This window comes from Pelobates fuscus, chromosome 4 (genome assembly GCF_036172605.1).
Source record: "Pelobates fuscus isolate aPelFus1 chromosome 4, aPelFus1.pri, whole genome shotgun sequence".
In the NCBI taxonomy this organism is placed as follows: domain Eukaryota; kingdom Metazoa; phylum Chordata; class Amphibia; order Anura; family Pelobatidae; genus Pelobates; species Pelobates fuscus.
Genome location: NC_086320.1, coordinates 6,842,643 through 6,870,142, shown reverse-complemented (window position 1 = coordinate 6,870,142; position 27,500 = coordinate 6,842,643). Strand labels below are relative to the sequence as shown.

The window sequence follows — 27,500 nt, the reverse complement described above, 5'->3', positions numbered from 1 at the left end:
GAGATAATTGAGTTAATTGCTATATCAACTCAATTAGCTCCAAGCGAAAAATAAACTTTTTACTCACTTTTTATAACATCAAAATTATCCATACAATTTTCAGAAAACTGACATTTTCAGAACAAGCATAATTAGGGAACAAACATATTCAAAAATCATGCGAATCGGTACAGGGGTCCGGAGATAGATTAAAGTCTCTTTTGACCGACCGCACTTATGTTTTCAGGCTGTGCGGCCCTCTAGCTTCCCCTTCAAATAAAGTATAAATTGCTCGAATGGATCCGTTCGTGCCTACTATCATTAGATACGTCTTGTTCGGGAGTTTGTTCTCCAGAATTAGCGCTCCGTTCGTATGGACTTAGCCGACCGCACCGAAGGTAGAAGTCCCAGCGGTGTTCGTGGAAATAGTAGCCAAAAATAGTTCCATGCGTTCAACGACCAAACACCGCTGAGTGTGTTCGGCTAAACAAAATGTCCGCCACCACGTGTTCGTGCAGACGAACGCCGACCGCCCTGTTGATCAATAAGAACGTTGGGGTGTTCATGGTTTTGGAGGTGTTATTACGGTCAGGGAGGTTAATGGACGCCACACTCCTGTTCTGGGTGGTCAGTCGTTCGGCAGAAAATTCATGATTCAAACGACTCTTAGCACAATAAAGGTCTTTTTATTTTAGACGAACAGTTGTAAACAAACAGATTTTCCAAGTTTTAGAAATCAGGGACAGAGGGTCTGTCACATATACTGTTGTATTATTAGCGCTACCTCCTTTCTTGTCTCTTTTCTGTATCCATGACTGTTTAGGGTTTGTGAGGGAACCCTGTCCCTTTAGGTGTGCTGCCTTCGCATCATTGTTGTTTCGGGTTTTGTTCGGGCAGGTCATTTGCTATGTTATATTTGTACTTTTCAAAACAAGATTGACATACTGGAACAGTAGGTGAAGCTTCTATACCCACTCTGTATAACTCCTCCTTTAACTGCTCCTATACCCACTCTGTATAACTCCTCCTCTAACTGCTCCTATACCACTCTGTATAACTCCTCCTCTAACTGCTCCTATACCACTCTGGGAAGCGAGTGCAGTTTAGTGGAAAGGGGCCCTGACAGGGCTAGCAGGCGGGCATAGGTGATGGGCAGTAAGAGGATTGGTAGATTGGGGCTAAGGGGTGGGAGCATATAAATAGGGGCAGCCATATTAGGAATAGGCAGTTTTAAAGTACTCAGCAACGTGGGTTTGTCCCTTCCTCATGCCCTAGAGATTGGGTGAGTTTGTTTTCTCACGTTTGGCCACAGCGGCAGGGCTAGTAAGGGGAAGAAAATCGAGGGATAGGGACCTTGGGGTTGTGTGACGAACTGGACCTCGTCATGGGTCCTTGGAGAGGCATACTTGCCAGCCTCTGGGTTAAATCCTGGTGTGTGCCTTTTTGTACTTGTATGGCCACAATTCGAAGTTTCGAAGTGGCACTTCGAACTCCCGAAGCCATTTGAAGTGCCATTCGACGAGGTGGCGGCCTTCTTGTTCGCATGGACCAAAACCGTGAATAGACTTCAGGGGGACTTAGCCGCGAATGCCCTGGAACTATTTTAGGCATGAAAACCTTCTGGTTCCCGGTCAGTCCTCCAGCGGCACTTAGCCGCGTTTCTATGGAACTGTTTTGGGCATGAAACCATGCGTGCGGTTGGTCAAAATGGGACTTCCACAAAATTCCTGAACCCCTGCTCTGATCTGGATGATTTTTGGATATGTTGGTCACCCAGATCAGGGCTATCAGGGAATATGTTGTATATTGGGGTTCTTTTCATACTTTATAAAAATGTGTGTTTTTCTGCCTGGAGATAATTGAGTTACATACAGGACTTGAATTATCTCCCCGGCTGAGGGGAGGGATTGTGTGTAATGTGTGGGAGTGTCACCTACTGTACTGCATTATCAATGGCTTGTAACGATTGTCATCCTGTTCCCCACAAGGTCCAGGTGGGTGTTCCCTTGCATTGGGAATTGCATATAAGGCCAGCTGTGGCACCATTAAAATTGAAATACTTCTTAACCCTCAACACGTAGCCTTGTCTTGTGATTGTAGGGAACCTGTTATACAGCTATCCAACTAGCTCTTATAAGAGCTTCACAGCTATACTCTCTTGGAGGAGAGACCTTTCCACTGAGTCCCTTGATCTAGGAGTTTGGTCCAGGACAGGAAGGGACGTCGAGACCACAACCGAGCTGCGGCAGTTCGTGGGGTCTATGGTGCTTATGGTGTCTGGTGCGGTGCTTATGGTCCTCTGTCAGCTAGGAGGCATCGATTGGTGGAGGTGGGGTGCCAGGTGTTCCGTCACAGGTAGGTAAAAAGGAATGGTGAAATAGAATTGGAGTTTGTTATGGTGTTGGGAGGTTTAAAGTTCGTAGGTGGCTCAGAACCTCGGAGGTGTAGGGGGTATCTGGGTACACCCTCATCACTGGGTTGTTAAGAAAATGTTGGCAATTATTGTTTGTGTTATTTTTTATTATATATTATTATATGTTAGTTTTGGTCAGTCATTGCCCAATTCATTATTGGGTCTGCTAAATTATAAGACTGCAATAGGTGAGGGGAAATTACTTTTATTTATTATTATATATGTTCTGTTCAATAAAAGCTGTGGACAAGTTTTCCCTTACAAAGATGTGTTGTGTTTTATTAAAGGGGGGTGGGGATGGTTTGATAGGTACAGATTCACCTGCCCATATGGCGACACTGCACCTGTCATGTCCTAGGTTTATTGTTTATTTAGATATCCTGCATTGCAGGTCCACAAGTTAATCCTGGAAGGACCCCACATGCTTCATGACTGCTCGGCCAAAACATTTCACTATCACCCGCTGAGCACTGAGAGCAATCAAGATGTGCAATGGCTTTGTTTGATGGATTATAGGGTCACTAGGTCCGCGGATTAAACTTTGGCAGGAGTCTGATGTGCAGAGGAAGACTACCCTTCCCCCCCAACCACACACACAATTGGACCTTCCAGTGGGCTCCACGGACTATCATGACTGTTACACCTAGGCCTGGCTGGAGACTACCAAATGTCAGATCAAGACAGCCACAGATTGGGAGCAGGGGTTCAACAGAATAACAGAATACTTCATCGAGAGCAATACATTATACAACCAAATCTCAGTATAGAAATCACCAGATAGATCATTATAGGAAACACTCATTAGACAGGGATCAATCAGTGACTAAATAGGATGGATTAACATCAGTCCCAGTACTGTACACATACACAAACATTGAAATTAGCCTGCACAAACACACACAGCCAACAGACTCAGTCTACAGATAGACACACACAAACACATTTAACCTAAAGACACACATGCACACACACAATACCTATATACACAAACTCACCAGTGATACACAGACACAAATTGCTTACAAACACACACACCACTGATACACAATGTGATGGACCGCCTGGCACCCCGACTGGCTGCCTCTGCCAAGCGCTGCTTCCTAGCCTTGAGTACCATAAGCACCGCACCAGACACCATAAGCACCGTAGCCCCCCTAGCCGCTGCAGCTTGGCTGGGGTCTCGCCGTCCCTTCACACCCTGGAAACTCCTGGATCCAGCTCTCAGTGGGAAGGCCTCTCCTCCAAGAGAGTGTAGCGGACTAGCCCCTGTACAAGAGTCTGCCTCGGTTTCCTAGAGGGGGCTGCTTGCTCTCCTCCTGCCCAGTGATTATGGTCCTGGGAAGATGGGACCCTTTAAACACCATGGCTGGGCTTGTATGGCACTACTGGCCCTTTAAGAACCAGCCAAGGGCATATAATATAATATTGCAGAGACTTCGGACAATATAAATTATGCAGCACAGGACATTAAGCTGTCTACCAAAATTTGTGTATTTTAAAATGCTTTCGTGTATTGCTATTCCATGTATTCACATTGTATGCAGCATTCGTCTGATTGTTCGGTAAAATCACTCAGTTTACTATACAAGTGAAACTAATCAAACCACCCCAGGGATAAGTGTGCCTCTCATTACCGTTTGCAACAATGTTGCAAACCCCTAATTGACAATCGGTACTTTGTTCTATGGGTGGCCGCCATTCGGGGTTTTACACGTGGCGGCGGCCATCTTAATCTCCCGAACAGCTGTGTTTTGCCGTCGAGTGTCTGGAACTAAATTCGGACACTCGACTAGGCAAACACCGCTGAGACCTCCAGACTTCCATAACATTTGTGCCGAAACTACCGAACGAGCCGCCGTTCGGTAGAAAGACTAATGCAAACACGGGGATTCACACGAACACCAGTATAGCCATGGATGGCAAACATTTCGTGACTTTTATTCCGCGAACTGAGACCGACCGCAAGGCCAAAATGTATGGAACTATTTTCATATACTGTTGCCTGTGCAGTCGGTCAAAACTTGACTTGCCCATAACTCCCGAACCCCTGGTCCGATCTGGGTGATTTTTGAGTATGTTACTCACCCAGATCAGGGCTATCAGGAGGTCCCCTATTTAGGAGTGTACCCCATGTATTTGGGGTACATCCAGGAACTGGGGAAATACTGTATACCTATTAAGTGGATTATTTGTCATGCTGAGGGGAGGAGATGTGTGGGAGGTAACATGTATTTTATTGGTTACTGTATTAATTATTGTGGGTGTCTCCCTTGCATGGGAGAATTGCTTAAAAGCAGGCATGTGAAATTAAACCTCAGTTCAGTTCTGCTCCTGATACTGTGTGTCGTCCAGTTATTGGGAAAGGTGATGGGATATTATTGGATTGTCTTGCTGATTGTGCTTGCTACGCTGTGGGATTATTCTATTACTGTGGATGTTTCTCCTGGGGTTACTACTTGTTCCTGAGCCATACCTGGACTACCAGCGGAAATAGTCTGCGAGAGACCAGCGTTCCGCTACAGAGAGTATAGCTGTGAAGCTCTTATAAGAGCTAGTGATTATAGCCAGTATAAGCAGGTATCGCTGGTATAGCCTGGAGACGAGGCAGCATGTTGAGGGTGAAGAGAACTGATTTTTAATGGAGCCACACTTGGCCTTGTGGGGAACTGAGGGTGGTCTCCGGTTCGGGTGGCTGTTCGGTAAATGAACCCTATAGTCCCAATTGCGCAAACAGAGCATGTTTAAAGTATTTAAGCAAGGTCTATTGCAGGGGCCATAGTCACAAGGTAGGAGGCTCGCAAACAGGCCCCTCCAAAAACCAGTGGCGAGGTAACCTCACCACACACAAATAAACAAACAGCCTACAGAAACAAACACATCACTGATACACAAACACACACAGTCTATAGATGCAAACACACCCTATAGGCACATGAGCACCACCAATACACAAACACATACACCACCAATACACAAACACATACACCACCAATACACAAACACATACACCACCAATACACAAACACCAATACCACTAAAACACACACAGCCCGTCATCAAATGCACAACACATAGATAGACACAGTATATATACTCAAGTGCTATCTGTACAAACAGTCTACAGGCATCTAGTCTAAAGACATACACAGCGCACACGCACAGAATCTGCATAGACACACGCCCTATCTTCAAATGAATGCAAGTATATCTACACATCCCTTTTAAAGACCCTATATACAAAAAGCACCATTTACATGTTTTACATGTGCTCACTTACACACCCCAGCTATATATATAGACTTTCTGTACACACCCACTCCAAATAAATATATTGTCTGTACACGTACTGTCTGTACACACCCACTTTATATGAATATATTGTCTGTACACGTACTCTGTCTGTACACACCCACTTTATATGAATATATTGTCTGTACACGTACTGTCTGTACACACCCACTTTATATGAATATATTGTCTGTACACGTACTCTGTCTGTACACACCCACTCTATATGAATATATTGTCTGTACACGTACTCTGCCTGTACACACCCACTCTATATGAATATATTGTCTGTACACGTACTCTGCCTGTACACACCCACTCTATATAAATATATTGTCTGTACACGTACTCTGTCTGTACACACCCACTCTATATGAATATATTGTCTGTACATGTACTCTGCCTGTACACACCCACTCTATATGAATATATTGTCTGTAGATATACTCTGTCAGTACACACCCACTATAAATAAATATATTGTCTGTACATGTACTCTGTCTGTACACACCCACTCAATGTAAATAGATTGTCTGTACACGTACTCTGTCTGTACACAAACACTCTATATAAGTATATTGTCTCTACATGTACTCTGTCTGTACACACCCACTCTATACAAATATATTGTCTGTGCATGTACTCTGCCTGTACACACTCACTCTATGTAAATAGATTGTCTGCACCTGTACTCTGTCTGTACACACCCACTTTATATGAATATATTGCCTGTACACGTACTCTGTCTGTACACACCCACTCTATATGAATATATTGTCTGTACATGTACTCTGTCTGTACACACACACTCTAAATAAATATATTGTCTGTACACGTACTCTGTCTCTACACACCCATTCTATACAAATATATTGTCTGTACATGTACTCTGTCTGTACACACCCACTCAATGTAAATAGATTGTCTGTACTCGTACTCTGTCTGTACACAAACACTCTATATAAATATATTGTCTCTACATGTACTCTGTCTGTACACACCCATTCTATACAAATATATTGTCTGTGCATGTACTCTGTCTGTACACACTCACTCTATGTAAATAGATTGTCTGTACACACCAACTCCATGTAAATAGATTGTCTGTACCTGTACTCTGTCTGTACACACCCACTCTATACAAATATATTGTCTGTGCATGTACTCTGCCTGTACACACTCACTCTATGTAAATAGATTGTCTGTACACGTACTCTGTCTGTACACACCCACTCAATGTAAATAGATTGTCTGTACCTGTACTCTGTCTGTACACACTAACTCTATGTAAATAGATTGTCTGTGCCTGTACTCTGTCTGTACACACCCACTCTATACAAATAGATTGTCTGTGCATGTACTCTGCCTGTACACACTCACTCTATACAAATAGATTGCCTGTGCCTGTACTCTGTCTTTACACACCCACTCTATACAAATAGATTGTCTGTGTCTGTACTCTGTCTGTACACACCCACTCTATACAAATAGATTGTCTGTGCCTGTACTCTGTCTGTACACACCCACTCTATACAAATAGATTGTCTGTGCATGTACTCTGCCTGTACACACTCACTCTATGTAAATAGATTGTCTGTACACGTACTCTGTCTGTACACACCCACTCAATGTAAATAGATTGTCTGTACACACCCACTCTATACAAATAGATTGTCTGTGCCTGTACTCTGTCTGTACACACTCACTCTATGTAAATAGATTGTCTGTGCCTGTACTCTGTTTGCACACACCCACTCTATGTAAATAGATTGTCTGTGCATGTACTCTGTCTGTACACACTCACTCTATGTAAATAGATTGTCTGTACCTGTACTCTGTCTGTACACACCCACTCTATACTAATAGATTGTCTGTACCTGTACTCTGTCTTGTTATGGGCAAATGCAAATATTACAAGTTTTAGAATGAAATGTTGTATTTCTTAAACTGTGTACTTTGTCTTTAAGAGATATTGCAAATTGACAAGGTGTTAGAAATGGAACATATTGTTTTTCATAGATGTTTCTTTAAGCAATAACCTCAGTGCATAATATGTTTGCGCCATTTTGTCCCAGACGAATTACAATAACAATAATGCATAAACAAGCTTCAAGGCTATACTACGACTCTTTCAGTACACAATATACTGTGGTAACCCAAAGTTAATGGAACTTCCCCAAATCCGGGAATCTCCGACTGTGCACTTACGTCTTAGTATAAACAACAGATAAGCTATTCAGACTTTAAGATGCCATCTTGAACTAAGTCAGGAAAATTTCCATGACGTATGCACCCTTTAGTTATGGCCTTGTATCTTTGCCAAATTAAGGGAGGTCCTAAATTGATTTAAAGTAGACAAGTTACTTTTTCATATATGAACTATGGTGACTCTAAAATGACGACACTTAAGGTATAAATGAGTGTACTTTTAAATGTTAAGAAACAGAGGAGAGACTTGGAGACAGATGCTGCTCCATCTTAAAATGACAGAGAGGCTGACATGATGACATGTTCAGAAGGGTATGTTAACCTATTAATGATATTTGCAAGCATTTAATTTCATCTTATAAACTCTGCTATAATGGATTTTATATGTCTATATTTATATTTTTATATAATAAATATCTAAAAGACAAAATCTATGGCTTCCAAGACAATCCTTATTTTATATTGTATTCTCAATTATTTACATATGTTAAATAGAGGATCTCTTACTAACTATATAACATTATGGCTAAGATATCTGTATGGTTAGCCCTACTAAGTTCTATGCTTTAAGACATTATAGAGGTAAATAAGGGAACCGCCAGCGGTTACAGTCTGTACACACCCACTCTATGTAAATAGATTGCCTGTGCATGTACTCTGTCTGTACACACTCACTCTATGTAAATAGATTGTCTGTGCATGTACTCTGTCTGTACACACTCACTCTATGTAAATAGATTGTCTGTGCCTGTACTCTGTCTGTACACACCCACTCAATGTAAATAGATTGTCTGTGCATGTACTCTGTCTGTACACACCCACTCTATGTAAATAGATTGTCTGTGCATGTACTCTGTCTGTACACACCCACTCTATGTAAATAGATTGTCTGTGCATGTACTCTGTCTGTACACACCCACTCTATGTAAATAGATTGTCTGTGCATGTACTCTGTCTGTACACACCCACTCTATGTAAATAGATTGTCTGTACCTGTACTCTGTCTGTACACACCCACTCTATGTAAATAGATTGTCTGTACCTGTACACACTCACTCTATGTAAATAGATTGTCTGTGCCTGTACACACTCACTCTATGTAAATAGATTGTCTGTACCTGTACTCTGTCTGTACACACTCACTCTATGTAAATAGATTGTCTGTGCATGTACTCTGTCTGTACACACTCACTCTATGTAAATAGATTGTCTGTACCTGTACTCTGCCTGTACACACTCACTCTATGTAAATAGATTGTCTGTGCATGTACTCTGTCTGTACACACCCACTCTATACAAATAGATTGTCTGTACATGTACTCTGTGTCTATCGGCTCCAAGCAGCTCTCTTATGATTTAAAAACATTTCAGGACACTGAGTGCCTGTTTGTGGGGATTGTCCAGAGACAGGTCAGGGCAAGTTTATCTAGAAAAGGCATTGTTTGGAGACCCCAGAACATGCATTATTTAACAGCGATGTTCTTTCAAATGGCGGTAGCTTCTTGGAGCAGATTGTCAGAGGTACGGTAAGTGACCCACCATACTGGCGTACCCCATACACAATGTGTCCATATGCTGTTACTAAACCCCCATGTTGTGTCCATGAAATGGGTGCTTTAATCAGCTTTCAGAGATTATTTGAGTCCACATACTCATACCCCGAGTACACACATAAAACATCTACCGTGAGACTTGCCAATTGCCTTCCCAATGCTGGGTAAAACGCATAACTAATGTTTAGAAATCACATTAAGGAACAAAGAGCGGCTCATCGCAGACAATGTGATAACATGCTGTTAGAAACCCGATTTCCGAGCAATATGTGCCATAGTCTGTCATCACCTCATTACCATCGCTCAGAACACTATTTACCCAGACACAAACTCACAGCAGACGGGCTCCCGACCATCCCTCTCTCTTTGTTACACAAATTTGCTTCGTTAGTTAACTTCCATTTCTATAAAGGGAAAAAGCCAACGCCATCTGCCAAAGACATGTGCCAGCCTCTAGAATGGGCATCTTTTAGGCATTCCCAGACAGCAGAGAGTCAGATCGCTTGGACAAACACATGGGTGAACTTGATTTATTGCCGAGGGGAGTGAAATGAATGTGAGCTATGATCCTGTGTTTTCACTCCTGGTATGAGTCTTCTCTCCTTCTGCAGGAAGGCGTTATCGTACAAAGCCCAGCTGGCCACCACTCCGTCCTTACACCATGTGCTCCAAGACAAAAAGAGGAAACGTGTGCAGGACAATATCCCACCAATCATGTCCCAATCATGTGATATATCACGTTTATACCGATACACGGAGTACACTAATTGCACCTTCTATGAAAAACACTGACGTTCCCTGAATAGTGGAACCTGTTTCTTATAACTCACACATTGAGTGCTTATTGTGTGTCATTTAGAGTCAAAAGATATAAGTATCTCCGAATGGAGGACAGCAGCCAATATCCTCACCGAGCTCAGACACGAAACACTGCTGTATAAACAGAAATACAACCATCATATACTCACACTACATCTATTCAGCCCATACATAGTACATACATACATAGCATATACACATAAATAATGTACACACAACCATCATATACTCACACTACATCTATTCAGCCCATACATAGTACATACATACATAGCATATACACATAAATAATGTACACACAACCATCATATACTCACACTACATCTATTCAGCCATTATGTAGTACATACATACATAGCATATACACATAAATAATGTACACACAACCATCATATACTCACACTACATCTATTCAGCCATTATGTAGTACATACATACATAGCATATACACATAAATAATGTACACACAACCATCATATACTCACACTACATCTATTCAGCCATTATGTAGTACATACATAGCATATACACATAAATAATGTACACACAACCATCATATACTCACACTACATCTATTCAGCCAATATGTAGTACATACATACATAGCATATACACATAAATAATGTACACACAACCATCATATACTCACACTACATCTATTCAGCCATTATGTAGTACATACATAGCATATACACATAAATAATGTACACACAACCATCATATACTCACACTACATCTATTCAGCCAATATGTAGTACATACATACATAGCATATACACATAAATAATGTACACACAACCATCATATACTCACACTACATCTATTCAGCCAATATGTAGTACATACATACATAGCATATACACATAAATAATGTACACACAACCATCATATACTCACACTACATCTATTCAGCCCATACATAGTACATACATACATAGCATATACACATAAATAATGTACACACAACCATCATATACTCACACTACATCTATTCAGCCATTATGTAGTACATACATACATAGCATATACACATAAATAATGTACACACAACCATCATATACTCACACTACATCTATTCAGCCATTATGTAGTACATACATACATAGCATATACACATAAATAATGTACACACAACCATCATATACTCACACTACATCTATTCAGCCATTATGTAGTACATACATAGCATATACACATAAATAATGTACACACAACCATCATATACTCACACTACATCTATTCAGCCAATATGTAGTACATACATACATAGCATATACACATAAATAATGTACACACAACCATCATATACTCACACTACATCTATTCAGCCATTATGTAGTACATACATAGCATATACACATAAATAATGTACACACAACCATCATATACTCACACTACATCTATTCAGCCAATATGTAGTACATACATACATAGCATATACACATAAATAATGTACACACAACCATCATATACTCACACTACATCTATTCAGCCAATATGTAGTACATACATACATAGCATATACACATAAATAATGTACACACAACCATCATATACTCACACTACATCTATTCAGCCAATATGTAGTACATACAGGTGATACTCAAAAAATTTGAAAATCGTGCAAAAGTTCATTTATTTCAGTAATGCAACATAAAAGGGGAAACTAATATATGAGAGACGCATTACATGCAAAGCAAGATAAATCAAGCCGTGATTTGTCATAAGTGCGATGATTATGGCTTACAGCTCATGAAAACCCCAAATCCACAATCTCAGTAAATTAGAATATTACATGCAATCAATAAAACAAGGAATGTACATAGAACAATATCGGACCTCTGAAAAGACCTCTGAAAAGCATGCACATGGACTCAGTACTTGGTTTGGGCCCCTTTTGCAGCAATTACTGCCTCAATGCGGCGTGGCATGGAAGCTATCAGCCTGTGGCACTGCTGAGGTGTTATGGAAGACCAGGATGCTTCAATAGTGGCCTTCAGCATTGTTCAGTCTCATGTCTCTCATCTTTCTCTTGGCAATGCCCGATAGATCCTCTATGGGGTTCAGGTCAGGCGAATTTGCTGGCCAATCAAGCACAGTTATCCCACGGTCATTGAACCAGGCTTTGGTGCTTTTGGCAGTGTGCCAAGTCCTGCTGGAAAATAAAGTCAGCATCCCCATTAAGCTCGTCTATGGAAGGAAGCATGAAGTGCTCCAAAATCTCCTGGTAGACGGCTGCGTTGACCCTGGACTTAATGAAGCACAGTGGACCAACACCAGCAGGTGACATGGCTCCCCAAATCAACACAGACTGTGGAAACTTCACATTGGACTTCAAGCCTCTTGCAGTGTGTGCCTCTCCATTCTTCCTCCAGACTCTGGGTCCTTGGTTTCCAAATGAGATGCAAAAGTTGCTCTCATCAGAAAAGAGGACTTTGGACTACTGAGCAACAGACCATGCCTGTTTTTCTTTAGCCCAGGTAAGACACTTCTGATGTTGTTTGTTGTTCAGGAGCGGCTTGACAAGAGAAATACGACATCGGAAGCCCATGTCCCGGATCCGTCTGTGTGTGGTGGCTCTTGATGCACTGACTCCAGCCTCAGTCCACGAGGTGGCGGCCATCTTGTTCGCATGAACGCAGGCAGCGGTGTTTGGGCATGAATCTCATGGAACTAAAATCGGATACAGAAACTCCTGAACACCGCTGGACTTCCATCATCGCCTGGGTTCGTTTCTATACAACTTAGAAGGGTACTGTTCAGTGGAATTGTTCATCTGGATGAGGGAAGCAAGCTCCAGGGTAGTTTTAAACTATCAAACTAGACCAACAGCAAGCCCTGATTCTCTGGAACGGTTTTGGGCACAGGACCATGCCTGCGGTCGGTTAAATAAATGACTTCCATAAAATTACTGAACCCCTGAACGGATCTGGGTGAATTTTGGATATGTTGGTCACCCAGATTAGGGCTATCATGGGATTTAATGTGATTTGGGGGGATATTATGTGATTTGGGGTACTTTTGGGGTGTTATAAAAATGTGTTTTTTTCTGCCTGGAGATAATTGAGTTAATACAGTATCTGACTCAATTACCTCCCAGGCAGAGGGGAGGGATTGTATACAATGTGTGGGAGTGTCATGCATTGTAACACTGTTGTAATTGGTCTGTGACTTTATAATGTAGTTCCCCACAAGGTCCATCTGGGAGTGCCCCTTGCATGAGGATTGTCATAAAAGGCCAAGTGTGGCCCCATTAAAATCAGTTCTCTTTACCCTCAACACGCAGCCTCGTCTCGTGATTGTAGGGAACAGCTATACCAGCTATGCCAACTATAATCCCTGTTTTTGGGATTGTTCTTTGAATTGCTATAACCACTAGCTCTTGTAAGAGCTTCGCAGCTATACTCTCTTAGAGGAGAGGCCTTCCCACTGGGAGATGGATCCAAGAGGTTGGTCCAAGGTGGGAAGGGACGGCAAGACCCCAGCCAAGCTACAGCGGCTAAGGTGGCTACGGTGCTTACGGTGTCCGGTGTCCGGTGCGGTGCTTATGGTCCTCAGCATCAGCTAGGAAGCATCGATTGGCGGAGGCACCCAGTTGGGGTGCCAGGCAATCCGTCACACTATATACACTTAAATAATGTACAATGTACACACAACCATCATATACTCACACTACATCTATTGAGCCTATACATAATACATACATACCATATACACATAAATAATGTACAATGTACACACAACCATCATATACTCACACTACATCTATTCAGCCAATACGGAGTACGTACATAGCGTATGTGACTAACTAAACCTCGTCACAGGGGCCTGTTGGTCAGCCTCTTGCCTCAGGACTATGGGCCCTGCAATATACCTTGCCCAATGCACTTTAAAAGGCTCTATTCATGTGAATTATGTACTTTTGTACTCCACTCAGAGAGACCGACCGTTAGCCCTGATGCAGGGCCGCCATCAGGGGGTGACAACCATAACAGTTGTCACGGGCCCGGCGGCCCTGGGGGGCCCGGCCGCCCGGGCCCCATGTGTGGGGCCCATCGGGTGGCCCACACACTTAGGGCCACCCGATAAGCCCCTTCAGGGGCCCGGTCAGCGCTGTGGCCATTGTATAGCGCGACCGGGCCCCTTTAAAAAAAAAAAAAAAAAAAGCAGCCGCAAGTGCTGCTGGGAGGAAGTGGTCACTTCCTCCCAGCTCACTCCGCGCGGGAGGAGCGCGCACGCCCAGCCGTGAAGAGGGAGAGCCAGGCAGTGAAGAGGGAGCAGCGCCGACTCCCATCATCCCCAGCCACCCTCCTGCAAAGAAAAGGTAAGAGACAGGAGGGTGGCTGGAAAATGAGCTGTGTGTGTGCATGTGTGTATGTATGTCTGTGTGTGTCTGTATGCATGTATGTCTGTCTGTCTGTATGTGTATGTCTGTATGCATATATGTCTGTATGTATGTATGTATGTATGTATGTATGTCTGGATGCATGCATGTCTGTCTGTATGTCTGTGTGTATGTCTATGTCTGTCTGTATGTATGTCTGTGTGTCTGTATGCATGTATGTGTATGTCTGTCTGTCTGTATGCATGTATGTCTGTCTGTCTGTATGTGTATGTCTGTATGCATGTATGTCTATGTATGTATGTCTGTCTGGATGCATGCATGGCTGTCTGTATGTCTATGTCTGTCTGTCTGTATGCATGTATGTCTGTGTGTCTGGATGCATGTATGTGTATGTATGTCTGTATGTGTCTGTCTGTATGCATGTATGTCTGTCTGTATGTATGTGTATGTCTGTATGCATGTATGTCTATGTATGTATGTCTGTCTGGATGCATGCATGGCTGTCTGTATGTCTATGTCTGTCTGTCTGTATGCATGTATGTCTGTGTGTCTGGATGCATGTATGTGTATGTATGTCTGTATGTGTCTGTCTGTATGCATGTATGTCTGTCTGTCTGTATGTGTATGTCTGTATGCATGTATGTCTATGTATGTATGTCTGTCTGGATGCATGCATGGCTGTCTGTATGTCTATGTCTGTCTGTCTGTATGCGTGTATGTCTGTCTGTATGCATGTATGTCTGTCTGTATGCATGTATGTCTGTGTGTCTGTATGCATGTATGTCTGTGTGTCTGTCTGTATGTATGTGTATGTCTGTCTGTCTGTATGTGTATGTCTGTATGCATGTATGTCTATGTATGTATGTCTGTCTGGATGCATGCATGGCTGTCTGTATGTCTATGTCTGTCTGTCTGTATGCGTGTATGTCTGTCTGTATGCATGTATGTCTGTGTGTCTGGATGCATGTATGTGTATGTATGTCTGTATGTGTCTGTCTGTATGCATGTATGTCTGTCTGTCTGTATGTGTATGTCTGTATGCATGTATGTGTATGTATGTCTGTCTGGATGCATGCATGGCTGTCTGTATGTCTATGTCTGTCTGTCTGTATGCGTGTATGTCTGTCTGTATGCATGCATGTCTGTCTGTATGCATGTATGTCTGTGTGTCTGTATGCATGTATGTGTATGTATGTGTATGTATGTCTGTCTGTCTGTGTCTGTCTGTATCCATGTATGTCTGTCTGTCTGTATGTGTATGTTTGTATGTATGTCTGTCTGTATGCATGCATGTCTGTCTGTATGTCTATGTCTGTCTGTATGCATGTATGTATGTGTGTCTGGATGCATGTATGTGTATGTATGTCTGTGTATGTATGTCTGTCTGTGTATGTATGTCTGTCTGCATGCATGTATGTCTGTCCGTATGTCTATGTATGTATGTATGTCTGTATGCATGCATGTATGTGTGTATGTCTGTATGTATGTCTGTGTGTATGTCTATGTATATATGTCTGTCTGTATGTACATGTATGTCTGTATGTATGTATGTCTATGTATGTATGTCTGGATGCATGTATGTGTGTATGTCTGTATGTCTGTGTGTATGTCTATGTCTGTCTGACTGCATGCATGTATGTCTACGTATGTATGTCTGTCTATGTATGTTTGTGTATGTCTGTATGCATGTATGTATATGTATGTATATATGTATGTCTGTATGTCATTATATATGTATATATGTATGTCTGTATGTCAGTATGAATGTATGTCTGCATATCATTATGAACGTAGGTCTGTGTGTATGTGTGTATGGATGTCTGTATGCATGTATGTCTGTCAGTATGTATGTATATATGCATGTATGTCAGTCTGTATGTATGTATGTATGTCTGTGTATGTCTGTATGCCATTATGAATGTATGTGTGTATGGATGTCAGTGTCTGTATGTATGAATGTGTGTGTGTGTGTGTGTATGTATGTATGTATGTATGTTGGTGTCTGTATGTATGTGTCTTTATGTCCTCTTGCATGTGTGTCTGTATGTATGTTAGTATGTGTCTGTCTGTCACTATGTATGCCTGTGTGTATGTCTCAGTATGTGTGTGTCAGTATGTATGCCTGTATGCGTGTATGTCTGTTTCAGTATGTGTGTCTGTTAGTATGTATCTGTGTGCGTTTGTGTCTGTGTGTGGACCCAGTGGGCAGTATTTGGAGGCGGGCCCCAGGGGGCCCAGACCCTGAGCTGAGTTAGGGGCCCCAAAATTTCTGGTGGCGGCCCTGGGACCATGTGAAATTCCTGAACCCCTGAACTGATGTGGGTGATGTTTTGATATGTTGGTCACCCAGATCAGGGCTATCAGGGGATGTAACTCTGGGGGTTTTGTGTGTTTGAAGGTATTTTGGGGGGTTTGTAAAAATGTGTGTTTTTTTGTGTTTGGAAATAATTGAGTTTAGTACAGTTCCTGACTCAATTATCTCCCAGGCATAGGGGAGGATTGATCTATTTTGTATGGGAGTGTCCTGGACCTGAGAGCCAATGTGATTGTGTATTTGTTTCTACTGTGGTTTACTCTCAGGTCCAGGGGGGAGTGCCTCTTGCATAGGGACTGTCATAAAAGGCCAGTTGTGGCTACCATTAAACTGAGATTCGTTTTACCCTTCATGAAATCTAGGCTCATGTTTGGGGGATTGGAGAGCTATATTCACTCTCTGGGGATTGCTATAATCACTATACTCCCTTGTATCACAACACTTGCTCTTATAAGAGCAACCTGCTTCGCTCTCTGGACTAGGAGAGGTCTACCCACTGGAAGCTGGATCCTGGTCCTAGGTACAGGGTGGGTGGAGGACAGCGAGACAAGCTGCAGTGGTTTGTGGGGTTAACGGTGGTTGTTCCAGTGCAGTGCTTATGAAGCTCGCAAGTGTTAGGAAGCAGCGATTGACGGAGGTACCCGGTCAGGGTGCCAGGCGGTCCGTCACAGCGTATACACATAAATAATATCATATCCCGCTGTCCCTGGTCTCTCTCTCTATATCATTTCATATCCCGCTCTCCCTGGTCTCTCTCTATATCATATCCCGCTCTCCCTGGTCTCTCTCTATATTATATCCCGCTCTCCCTGGTCTCTCTCAATGTCATATCATATCCTGATCTCCCTGGTCTCTCTCTATATCATATCCCGATCTCCCTGGTCTCTCTCTATATCATATCATATCATATCCCGCTCTCCCTGGTCTCTCTCTCTATATCATATCATATCCCGCTCTCCCTGGTCTCTCTCTATATCATATCCCGATCTCCCTGGTCTCTCTCTATATCATATCCCGCTCTCCCTGGTCTCTCTCAATGTCATATCATATCCTGATCTCCCTGGTCTCTCTCTATATCATATCCCGATCTCCCTGGTCTCTCTCTATATCATATCATATCATATCCCGCTCTCCCTGGTCTCTCTCTCTATATCATATCATATCCCGCTCTCCCTGGTCTCTCTCTATATCATATCCCGATCTCCCTGGTCTCTCTCAATGTCATATCATATCCTGATCTCCCTGGTCTCTCTCTATATCATATCCCGATCTCCCTGGTCTCTCTCTATATCATATCATACCCCACTCTCCCTGGTCTCTCTCTCTATATCATATCATACCCCGCTCTCCCTGGTCTCTCTCTCTATATCATATCAAATCCCGCTCTCCCTGGTCTCTCTCTCTCTCTATCATATCATATCCCGATCTCCTTGGTCTCTCTCTATATCATATTCCGATCTCCCTGGTCTCTCTCTCTATATCATATAGTACCCCGCTCTCCCTGGTCTCTCTCTCTATATCATATCATATCCCGCTCTCCCTGGTCTCTCTCTCTCTATATCATATCCCGATCTCCCTGGTCTCTCTCTATATCATATCATATTCCGATCTCCCTGGTTTCTCTCTATATCATATCATATCCCGCTCTCCCTGGTCTCTCTCTCTCTATATCATATAATATCCCGATCTCCCTGGTCTCTCTCTATATCATATCCCAATCTCCCTGGTCTCTCTCTATATCATATCATCTCTTGATCTCCCTGGTCTCTCTCTCTATATCATATCATATCCTGTTCTCCCTGGTCTCTCTATATCATATCATGTCCCGATCTCCCTGGTCTCTCTCTATATCATATCCCGATCTCCCTGGTCTCTCTCTATATCATATCATGTCCCGATCTCCCTGGTCTCTCTCTATATCATATCATATTCCGATCTCCCTGGTCTCTCTCTATATCATATCATATTCCGATCTCCCTGGTCTCTCTCTATATCATATCATATTCCGCTCTCCCTGGTCTCTCTCTATATCATATCATATCCCGGTCTCCCTGGTCTTTCTCTATATCATATCCCGATGTCCCTGGTCTCTCTCTATATCATATCATATCCCGATGTCCCTGGTCTCTCTCTATATCATATCATATTCCGCTCTCCCTGGTCTCTCTCTATATCATATCATATCCCGGTCTCCCTGGTCTCTCTCTATATCATATCCCGATGTCCCTGGTCTCTCTCTATATCATATCCCAATCTCCCTGGTCTCTCTCTATATCATATCCCAATCTCCCTGGTCTCTCTCTATATCATATCATATCCCGGTCTCCCTGGTCTCTCTCAATGTCATATCATATCCCGCTCTCCCTGGTCTCTCTCTCTCTCTATCATATCATATTCCGATCTCCCTGGTCTCTCTCTATATCATATCATATCCCGGTCTCCCTGGTCTCTCTCTATATCATATCCCAATCTCCCTGGTCTCTCTCTATATCATATCCCGGTCTCCCTGGTCTCTCTCTATATCATATCCCGATCTCCCTGGTCTCTCTCTATATCATATCCCGATATCTCTATATCATATCCCGATCTCCCTGGTCTCTCTCTATATCATATCCCGATCTCCCTGGTCTCTCTCTATATCATATCCCGATCTCCCTGGTCTCTCACTATATCATATCCCAATCTCCCTGGTCTCTCTCTCTATATCATATCCCAATCTCCCTGGTCTCTCTCTCTATATCATATCCCGATCTCCCTGGTCTCTCTCTATATCATATCCCGATCTCCCTGGTCTCTCTCTATATCATATCATATCATATCCCCATCTCTCTGGTCTCTCTCTATATCATATCCCGATCTCCCTGGTCTCTCTCTCTATATCATATCATATCCCGATCTCCCTGGTCTCTCTCTATATCATATCATATCCCCATCTCCCTGGTCTCTCTCTATATCATATCATATTATTGTATCTTGGTCTCCCCTCCAAGCTCTACATATTAAGGGCTCTTAGTACTGCTATAGGTACATACAGTGTGTATTTAATAGTATGACGTTTAGGAAGTAGAAATTAAGCCTGATTAAGGCATTGTGGACAAAATTTAACTGGCCTCGCCGTTTGTACTGAGCTAATCTGAATTAATCCTGGCTGGGTGGGCTGACAGTGGGACCCCCGTTTCACTTGTCTCTGGGGTAACAGTATGGGAGTGTAGGAGGATGCAGGTGAGGAAACTTGTTTAGTTAATGAAGGAGAATGAATTGTTTGATAAAGTTTTCTATAAGTTTTGTTTTTCACACTGTGCTGATAGGTGAGGCTCCCAGTGGAGGCGACCTTTGAACTGTCTTATGATAAGCCCCACCCCCTCTATTCACGCTGCACGGGGAGTGTCATTGATACATCTTGGCATCTCCCGAGAACAAAACATTGTGAACAAAAGAGAATTCCGAGCAAACAACACATTGCAAGCTAGTGTCCTCCACCACAGTCTGACTGACATTTTCCCACCATAGGGGACGGGAGACGTTCTCTGATTATTAGAGGGGGCAGGGCGGCTCGGATTATTATTACAAAGTATCACTTTAAATGCACTCTCTGCCAATATCCGCACACAGCATGCTAAGCCCACACTGCCCATGGCTGGGGGAGGGACAAACAATGGCTTATTCACTAAACTCTGAACATTATCAAATCCAATCCAAATAGCAAGATTGAGGCTAAAACAATTGATTTGGGAGAATTCTCCAACTCCGTTATAGTGCTAGCTGGGATATTTGGGAGAATTCTCCAACTCCGTTATAGTGCTAGTTGGGATATTTGGGATGAATTCTCCAACTCCGTTATAGTGCTAGCTGGGATACTTGGGAGAATTCTCCAACTCCGTTATAGTGCTAGCTGGGATATTTGGGATGAATTCTCCAACTCCGTTATAGTGCTAGCTGGGATATTTGGGAGAATTCTCCAACTCCGTTATAGTGCTAGCTGGGATATTTGGGAGAATTCTCCAACTCCGTTATAGTGCTAGCTGGGATATTTGGGATGAATTCTCCAACTCCGTTATAGTGCTAGCTGGGATATTTGGGAGAATTCTCCAACTCCGTTATAGTGCTAGCTGGGATATTTGGGAGAATTCTCCAACTCCGTTATAGTGCTAGTTGGGATATTTGGGATGAATTCTCCAACTCCGTTATAGTGCTAGCTGGGATACTTGGGAGAATTCTCCAACTCCGTTATAGTGCTAGCTGGGATATTTGGGATGAATTCTCCAACTCCGTTATAGTGCTAGCTGGGATATTTGGGAGAATTCTCCAACTCCGTTATAGTGCTAGCTGGGATATTTGGGAGAATTCTCCAACTCCGTTATAGTGCTAGCTGGGATATTTGGGATGAATTCTCCAACTCCGTTATAGTGCTAGCTGGGATATTTGGTAGAATTCTCCAACTCCGTTATAGTAGTAGCTGGGATATTTGGGAGAATTCTCCAACTCCGTTATAGTGCTAGCTGGGATATTTGGGATGAATTCTCCAACTCCGTTATAGTGCTAGCTGGGATATTTGGGAGAATTCTCCAACTCCATTATAGTGCTAGCTGGGATATTTGGGAGAATTCTCCAACTCCGTTATAGTGCTAGCTGGGATATTTGGGAGAATTCTCCAACTCCGTTATAGTGCTAGCTGGGATAATTGGGAGAATTCTCCAACTCCGTTATAGTGCTAGCTGGGATATTTGGGAGAATTCTCCAACTCCGTTATAGTGCTAGCTGGGATATTTGGGAGAATTCTCCAACTCCGTTATAGTGCTAGCTGGGATATTTGGGAGAATTCTCCAACTCCGTTATAGTGCTAGCTGGGATATTTGGGAGAATTCTCCAACTCCGTTATAGTGCTAGCTGGGATATTTGGGAGAATTCTCCAACTCCGTTATAGTAGTAGCTGGGATATTTGGGAGAATTCTCCAACTCCGTTATAGTGCTAGCTGGGATATTTGGGATGAATTCTCCAACTCCGTTATAGTAGTAGCTGGGATAATTGGGAGAATTCTCCAACTCCGTTATAGTGCTAGCTGGGATATTTGGGAGAATTCTCCAACTCCGTTATAGTAGTAGCTGGGATAATTGGGAGAATTCTCCAACTCCGTTATAGTGCTAGCTGGGATATTTGGGAGAATTCTCCAACTCCGTTATAGTGCTAGCTGGGATATTTGGGAGAATTCTCCAACTCCGTTATAGTGCTAGCTGGGATATTTGGGATGAATTCTCCAACTCCGTTATAGTGCTAGCTGGGATATTTGGGAGAATTCTCCAACTCCGTTATAGTAGTAGCTGGGATAATTGGGAGAATTCTCCAACTCCGTTATAGTGCTAGCTGGGATATTTGGGATGAATTCTCCAACTCCGTTATAGTGCTAGCTGGGATATTTGGGATGAATTCTCCAACTCTGTTATAGTAGTAGCTGGGATATTTGGGATGAATTCTCCAACTCCGTTATAGTGCTAGCTGGGATATTTGGGAGAATTCTCCAACTCCGTTATAGTGCTAGCTGGGATATTTGGGAGAATTCTCCAACTCCGTTATAGTGCTAGCTGGGATATTTGGGAGAATTCTCCAACTCCGTTATAGTGCTAGCTGGGATATTTGGGAGAATTCTCCAACTCCGTTATAGTGCTAGCTGGGATATTTGGGAGAATTCTCCAACTCCGTTATAGTGCTAGCTGGGATAATTGGGAGAATTCTCCAACTCCGTTATAGTGCTAGCTGGGATATTTGGGATGAATTCTCCAACTCCGTTATAGTGCTAGCTGGGATATTTGGGATGAATTCTCCAACTCCGTTATAGTGCTAGCTGGGATAATTGGGAGAATTCTCCAACTCCGTTATAGTGCTAGCTGGGATATTTGGGAGAATTCTCCAACTCCGTTATAGTGCTAGCTGGGATATTTGGGAGAATTCTCCAACTCCGTTATAGTGCTAGCTGGGATATTTGGGAGAATTCTCCAACTCCGTTATAGTGCTAGCTGGGATATTTGGGATGAATTCTCCAACTCTGTTATAGTAGTAGCTGGGATATTTGGGATGAATTCTCCAACTCCGTTATAGTGCTAGCTGGGATATTTGGGAGAATTCTCCAACTCCGTTATAGTGCTAGCTGGGATATTTGGGAGAATTCTCCAACTCCGTTATAGTGCTAGCTGGGATATTTGGGAGAATTCTCCAACTCCGTTATAGTGCTAGCTGGGATAATTGGGAGAATTCTCCAACTCCGTTATAGTGCTAGCTGGGATATTTGGGATGAATTCTCCAACTCCGTTATAGTGCTAGCTGGGATATTTGGGATGAATTCTCCAACTCCGTTATAGTGCTAGCTGGGATATTTGGGAGAATTCTCCAACTCCGTTATAGTGCTAGCTGGGATATTTGGGATGAATTCTCCAACTCCGTTATAGTGCTAGCTGGGATATTTGGGATGATTTGTTAATATTCGAAGTTTAGTGACTAACCATTGACCATTTACTCTCCGTCTCCCGGATTAAGAATAAAACACACGTTGGTTATTATCGTTTAACTGATTGCAGGGGTCAGAACTTAAATCACAAATCATTGTGTGGGTAATCTGTGTGCTCCTGATGCACTACAACTCCTATCATGCTCAGTGAGATTCTGGCTGAGGTTGGTGTGAGTTACAATATAACTCCAATCAGCCTCACCCAGTGTTTGGCTGTGCCTGATAAGCTGTTAAGTACAGAGTAGCTTTATACAGCAAGTTCTAATAAAACCAATACAGCCCTAAAATTCCAAACTGCCTCTGATTGGACAATGTACGGCACTAGCAAAGCAAGGGATTGGATCTTCACTGGCTGCAGAGGTACTTGTACCATTTGTGCCAAGTTTAGTAAATGGATATATTTTTTTTAGAACTATTCGTTTCACTTTAACTGTTGAAAGTTACACAACCATGGATGGAAATGATAGACTGAGAGCCCTGGGGGCAGATTAGGCTAAAGTCGGACATGTTACTATATTATAGGACTGGTGGTAGGTGCTCCTGTTCAAACCTCAGAGTCACAACGTTCATTCCTAGAAGAGAAATCTGCATTTCATTTTTCCAAGTTGGATGGAAAAAAATGCTGTTGGATTGGGAAAAGGTATAATGAGAACAGATGCATGGAAAAGAGGCACAAGTCTCGGTGGGATAATACATTATTATTAGTACTCATTCCTTGTCTGTCTGTATGGAGCAGTCGATATGCTGCATTGCCAATCTGTGCCCCCAAACTCACACTGCCGACCATTCCTCTCCAGTCACAAGAACCTGCCATGGTACCTACCTTGCCCTGGCACAGAAAGCATGAAGACATGTTGGCACCCCAGTCTGATTAGGGACAAGTGTGGTTATTCTATATGTACAGTACTTATACACCAGCAGCACCCACCTTGCACACACAGAGCCACCTACCAATGCAGAGACACCTACCAACCACACAGACACCTACCAATGCAGAGACACCTACCAATGCAGAGACACCTACCAATGCAGAGACACCTACCAACCACACAGACACCTACCAATGCAGAGACACACAGGGCCACCTACCAACCATATAAACACCGAGCAACACTACCAATGCAGGGCCACCTGCCAACCATATACACACAGACACCTACCAATGCAGAGACACCTACCAACCATAAACATACAGAGACACCTACCAACCATGAACTCACAGACACACCTACCAACTAGAAATACACCGAACCACCTACCAACCATAAACGCACCAAACCACCTACCAACCATAAGGTCACAGAGCCACCTACCAACCATGAACACACAGAGCCACCTACCAACCATCAGGTCATAGAGCCACCTACCAACCATAAGGTCACAGAGCCACCTACCAACCATGAACACACAGAGCCACCTACCAACCATCAGGTCATAGAGCCACCTACCAACCATGAACACACAGAGCCACACTAACCGCCGATCTCGGTGACACTGAACGCAGGAAACAATGGCCGGTGCTGTACAATCTGCAGCTGCGCTTGATACAGTGCATTCGCCTGCGAAGCATCCCGCTTACAGCCTAGCACAAACCGCACAGCTTGTGTTCTCCCACAATCCCACGCTGTGTCCTGCGTATTGATAACTGAATCGCTATGCCTTTTCGTAATAGCTGACAATGTTTCCGCTTCAGAATTGCAGTCTACATGTCTACATGCGCCAACAACGAATCGCAGTGACTTCATTACCAAATTGCAACATGGACGTCGAAATGTCTGATTTGGGAACAGTTTCCCTCTCTGCTGGAGTCCACGCTCTGCTAGTTTCTCCATAGTTCAGTGTTTAGTAAACAAACTTCACCATCAATTCTCAACAAGTCAGAGTTTTGTAAGTAGCTCCTTCCACTTAATCAGTTAGACCACCCACAAGGAACCGGCCTTCTTTACAGTAATTATTTCATTTATTGTCAAAACCCACTCTAATGTATTGACTGTAGGATATTCACTGTTGCAGATAAATATAACGTGTCTTTGTTGAAAATGTAATTGTGATGAATTGAAAACTATCATTTAGTCGAAATGTACCAAGATCTGCGGTCTCTGGTAGGCTCGATTTTTCAATTTACCGGGATATGGAGTTTAGTGACGTCTTTCGTTTTTGCCCGTTTGATCTGACAGATAATCGGAGTGTGGTTCTCTTATTAAAGAGGGTGATGGGAGGCAGAGGAGGGAGGTGGTCAGCAAAGCTAACATAGACAGTTCTAGAGGCACATTTAGAAAACAGAATGAAAATAAAAGGAGTGGACTCTTATCGGCTGTTATGTAACACTAAACGTGGGCCAGATCAGCATTAGCTAATTACACCCATTCCTTGTCACACACTGAGTTACTATCTTTACAAATACCTTTGTGTTTATATAAAGTTCTGAATGTGGAGGAGGAACATCCCACCAGTTTCCATGGTAACTGCCCCACTTTTTAGAAATGAGCCCCAGTAAAGCTGTATGTGTGTTGGTGTTTGTACCCTACATCCGCTTACCTTAATCTCATGGCTGCTCTTTGTTTATTCTCCAACCTCCAGATGTGCGTTTTGGGGCATCCAGCGTCCAGTCTCCCAGTCTTGCACCTGTCACTCCTCAGTCGTACAGCCGGTCGAGCATCTTGTAACTAAGCACTCTCGGAACCATGATGTTGCACCAAAACTCCACCAAATTTGGCACGTCAGATTCCATGCCACATACTTGGCACAATTTAAAGATAATCACATCCGTGCGCTCAGCAGCTCTCTAGAAATTCTCCTTGGTGTCCAGAGTAACTCAGTGTGCTGCAGGGAGCCTTTTCATTGCTCCCAAACAGGCGGGAGACAGCATTGTTCTGCGATCCCTTTATCCTGCTCGGCTGCTGAGATGGGAAAGGGGGGAAGAGGGGGAGGGCTGAATATGGACAACAAGCTTATCCAAGCTGCGCTAAACTGTCAGCTCCCAAACCTCACAAGCTAAAGGTGCACTAAATGAGAACGCTTACGCCCTCTCTAAGGAAGAAACCTGCAGAGAGACACAATTATTCATTTGCCCAATTCCATTTATGCCAGCTTAGGGGGTGCAGGATTGGGGTTTGCCAGGGTTTGGGGGGCTTTGTGATTGCAACGTGTGTCAGCATATAATATAGAACATATAATATAGAACATATAATATAGAACATATAACATAGAGAACGTATAACATAGAGAACGTATAATATAGAGAGCAAATAATATAGAGAACGTATAATATAGAACATATAATATAGAGAGCATATAATATAGAACATATACTATAGAGAGCATATAATATAGAGAGCATATACTATAGAGAGCATATAATATAGAATACGTATAATATAGAGAGCATATAATATAGAGAACGTATAATATAGAGAGCATATAATATAGAGAGCATATAATATAGAGAACATATAATATAGAGAGCATATAATATAGAGAACAAATAATATAGAGAGCATATAATATAGAACATATAATATAGACAGCATATAATATAGAGACCGCATAATATAGAGAGCATATACTATAGAGAACATATAATATAGAACATATAATATAGAGAACGTATAATATAGAGAGCATATAATATAGAACATATAATATAGAACATATAATATAGAGAACGTTTAATATAGAGAGCATATAATATAAAGAGCGTATAATATAGAGAACATACAATATAGAACATATAATATAGAGAACATATAATATAGAACGTATAATGTAGAGAACATATAATATAGAACGTATAATATAGAGAACATATAATATAGAACAAATAATATAGAGAGCATATAATATAGAGAATGTATAACACAAATAGCAGGAACAGGTAATTTTATGTTCCTATTGGTCCCAATAACATAACAGAGTAATTAGAACAGACTGGATGGATATCCATGAGAGAGTCATTACTTTACACTGAGATATTAACAAAGTTCTACCAACAAAAGGACCGACTTACTGAGTGACCCTGAAATCTGTCCATTCACCCCCAGATCCTGTTTTGGCTTATTACAATACCCCTTTCCACACTGAC

General features: G+C 42.5%; 1 protein-coding gene across 2 annotated transcripts in view; it reads right to left on the bottom strand.

Annotated features, from left to right (window-relative positions):
• The window catches only part of LOC134608260 (microtubule-actin cross-linking factor 1, isoforms 6/7-like), a 236,079-nt gene that overhangs the window by 172,837 nt on the left and 35,742 nt on the right, over positions 1-27,500 (bottom strand). The window contains exon 1 of one of the 2 annotated variants that reach the window (XM_063450948.1): positions 25,958-26,014. The exons of the other annotated variant lie outside the window; for it this stretch is intronic. The gene's annotated coding sequence lies outside the window, so the exon portion shown is untranslated. Of the gene's footprint in view, positions 1-25,957; positions 26,015-27,500 lie in introns of those variants that run through there. 2 annotated transcript variants of the gene reach the window in all.